Below are 4,018 nucleotides of genomic sequence, written 5' to 3'. Positions count from 1 at the left end.
TCAAGTCCTCATAACTGAAGCTCTTTTTTTTTTTTTTTTTATCATCTTTCCCAACTATACCTCTTGTTTCTAATGCAGGCAGGACATTTTTTAGTTTGGCTCAGTATCTCTGGGTATCTGCTCTTCCTATCAGTTTTCCCCCTTTTTATTTCCAATTTATTTCCAACTCTATGTTGTGCTATGTTAAGGCAGATATTTTTTAATAAGATTTCAAGTCCTCATAACTGATTTTTTTTTTTTTTTTTTTTTGCACAGTTTAGTTCACAATTTCCGCTACTCACTTGTCCTTCTCCTGGGGCTTGTACTCCTCCAAGCACCTAGGGAAGTGTGCTGTACATACTCCATAATGGATTAGGTCCCACTTAAAAAAGTAAATATGACAATATCTACATCAGTGGGAGTCAGGCATCCAAGTGACTGAACATATCAGAGACCTGGGCATCCTGCTGATGTTCAGTGAGACTTAGATTAGATTTTCAGATGCAAGCTGGAATCTACCAGCATTTTAATAGGTTAGGTATCCTGCACCTCTTGAGTTTGGGGAATTTAGGTGCTTAATGTGACAAACTGTTATTGACGGTCTCAAGAAATGCCTTTCTGTACCCGCAGGCACCTCAAAACCTCAGAAAGCCAGGCTGGAAGCATTCTTGAAAATGGAACATAAGCTGCTAAGGCTAAGGCACTTTTGAAAATGTCAGTAAAAGCTTTGATTTGCCCTCAGCCTGCATCAGCTCAATTTATCCTATAACTCTAAAGCTCATCCTTACAAAGTTTAGTGTTCCTTCTCCCTCATCCCACTGGGAAATACTAGGATCACCCTGGGACATTTCCAGGACCCTGTCTCTCCTTCTTCTCTCATCTGCTTTGTTTAACAGAGGCTAATTTAGTTGCCTGAGGTAACATTTTCTGCACATTTGACTTCTACATGCAAAGTTCAGTTGAGCAGGCCATGTAGTCAGATTATTGTACCATTCCAGCCTTTCTTAAATGAATTGGAGGTAAACATCGTTTTTACAGGGGGATTATATTCAGTCTCTTCTAAGAAAAGCAAACACTCTCGGGCATTTTCACAGTGTCCCAGTAGTTCCTGCTGATTAGTGTTTCACCACCACCATTACATCTCTGAAGCAATGTAGATTGTGGAAGACAGACACTCAGACAAAACTCTGTTAGGTTCAGTGGTAGAGATATGGAGCTTCAGTGATACGCATTAAAGGGCTTATCAAAAGCTCTAAGGTCGCAAATTAGTGAAATGATGATTCAAAAATGTACATACAAAAGCTTCCCTACTCACTTCTTATTTTACTAGTATCTGCATGAGTTTTCTAATTGAAAGAGGTTTCTCTGAGTCCTGATCAATGAAATAGAAAAAGCAGGAAAAGGGTGCCAGCACACCTGCCCTGCTGGAAGTCTCCTGACCCCTTCTTGGGTGTTATATGAAGACTGAAAGGATGTTGCTGTCTTCCAGGTGTTCTGCATTTAATGCTGAAACACAGCCCTGACTTGTGGCTTTCTGTTCAACAAGAGAGATATTATGAGAAAAGGACCATGCACCTTTCTTGTGCAACAAGTCTGCCTGGAGGAGCCGTAATTCTCTGGCTCCCCCCAAAGCCATTTCTCTGGCAATTTAACAGTGTCAGAAGTCCCAGCAGCACAGGCAAAGTGAAGAGAATCACGGTTTTGGTAATCTGCTTGCAACAGCCAAACCTGAAGCAATGCCTCCCTGAAGGGAGGAGCTCACTGGCAGAAGCCCACATGCCGAAACCGTTGGCCACTTTTGGACCACTGGTCCAGGAGAGCAGCCCAACGGCACGGCTCTGCAGAGAATGGCCAGCAGGTGATGAGGACTTGCCGTGCCAGTGAGTGGGCCATGAGCAGAACATCTGGAAAACATGCAGATGGTGCAATCAGAAGTGTAAGATCTGGCTGGTACACCCTGACCCTTATCCACATTCGACAGCTTTGTTAAATTTCTGGGATCTTAAGGGCTACATAAACACAAGCTTCTTGGCAAACTGAATGCTTTTAGCTAATGATCACTTTATAGGCTGTAGTCAGAGCTCTCATTTCAGAAGAATTCACATTTTTAATTTAAAAAGTAATTTTAATTTTAAAAGTCTCACTTACTGGCCCTTTCTGTCTAGCATTCCTGGGGATGTTACGTGCCTAAATAGGTTTTGCATTCTGGGATCTTTGTTGTGTTTGCTTATAATTTGTAAGTTGGCTGAGTCCTGAAAACTCATTTCCAATTCCTTCTAAAGAAGGTTTCTTAAGAAATCAGGCTATGGAAATATCAGCCTCACTGTTCTCTCTCTTCCCGGAGAATTACATGGTCTGTATACATTCCTTCACTTTCCAGTCTGCGTTACCAGAACCATTTTAAAACAGCCAGAGCTGAAGGAGTTTTATAAGTAGTGAGGAAAAATTCAGAATTATTTTAATTTCATCTGTCCTTTACACTGAATAATTATTTGCTTTTAAGAATGGTGACCGAAATATTAATTCTGGTTGGAATGCTTTCAGTTGCTCATTTTCCACATAAAAATGTTTCAAAACTTGGGGCTTTTTTCCCGCTAAAAATATCCCAACATGTGGCCGTACTGATTAATCAACATTGTCAGCACAAAACCTCTTTTCCTGCCCACACAAAAGTGAAAGAGTGACTGACCACAAAAAAAGAGAAAATTGCAATAATTGAGGAAAAAACACAGCAAGAGAATTCTAACGGATGGGGAAGGGAGGTTACAGAGACTGAGATTTAAAACTATTTTAAGAAAAATGAGTACAGTAATCAGAAGCAAACCAACGACTTACTCATGTACAGAAAACACCACATGTATGCTTGGGTTCAGATCTTCTGAGCTCTTGCTGTGGCGTGTCTTTCAAGCAGGGACATTGTGTTCGGGGCCCTTTCGGTCCAAACCTTCTGTCAGGCTTGTAAGTACAAGTATGAAACTCAAATGCAGGACAAAGAAGAGGACAAAACCTGAGCAAGGAACAAGAAAAGTCATACGATGATTACTGCAGACTTGGCAAAGACGGCCATGATACTAACTACAGATCAAACCACTAATATCAGGAATGAGAAATTAGAAGGTGAAAAAGTTCACAACAGATAAATTTACAAAAATAAAAATGCAGAAACTGGTTATGTCTTTTAGTGCATCCTCAACAATTAAAAAAAAAAAAAAAAAGTGAGCAGGGAAACCACTTCATCTGTTGCTTTCATAAATGCAGTACTGGAATGTTACGTGACTGCCAGGTTGGCCAGTCAAGCATGCCACTATGCTAAAACGAACTGTACAGTGAAAAAATAATTAAAGGAAAAAAGAAAGGAAAAACAGAACTGAAAAATCAATAACAAGTGGAAAAAAAGGATTAATGTGCAAAAAATACAAAAAGGAATGTATTGTGACTTCCTTATTTATGGAAGCATTAATTGAACTGAAAAGAATAGCTTGTCCAAAGTTTTCAACTTGAAAATACCTGTTTTTCCCATTACAGCACCTTTTCTTATTTGATGATTTCAATGTTGTACTTGCTGGTTGTTATGCTTGTTATGTTTGCTGTTGGTCCCGTTGTGCTGGTCTCCTCATTGCAAGCAGTTTTCTATTTAGCTCAGCATAGTAACCCATTGTAGTTCCAATGGTCAGGAAAGGTGCTTAAAATATTGGTGCACTGGGGTACAGCAATATAGTGTTTGATTACCCCTGGTTTTGCTGACATAATTTTGGAGAGGTATTATGTGCTTGTGAGGATTGTTAAGCACTCTACAAATTGTGCATTAATTTTTTTACAGATTTGCTAATATTCCACAGGTGGCAGGCACTGTAGTCCCGTCCTCCAAGCGTGATGTTTTTCCCTAGGATGTGAAACCTGATTTTTACACCTTTCTTAAATTTACCCTGACAGAATGAAGCCTTCCCTTCAGAGAATGCCTGAGTCTGGTAGTCTGCTGCCATGAAGGATTTGTCTTGTCTCAGCTGCTCACAGCCAGGTTGACTTCTGACTCTCCTGA

The sequence above is a fragment of the Calidris pugnax genome, unplaced genomic scaffold (genome assembly GCF_001431845.1).
Source record: "Calidris pugnax isolate Ruff unplaced genomic scaffold, ASM143184v1 scaffold225, whole genome shotgun sequence".
NCBI classification, from domain to species: domain Eukaryota; kingdom Metazoa; phylum Chordata; class Aves; order Charadriiformes; family Scolopacidae; genus Calidris; species Calidris pugnax.
The sequence above is the reverse complement of the archived record's forward strand: the minus strand, read 5'-3'. Positions refer to the sequence as shown.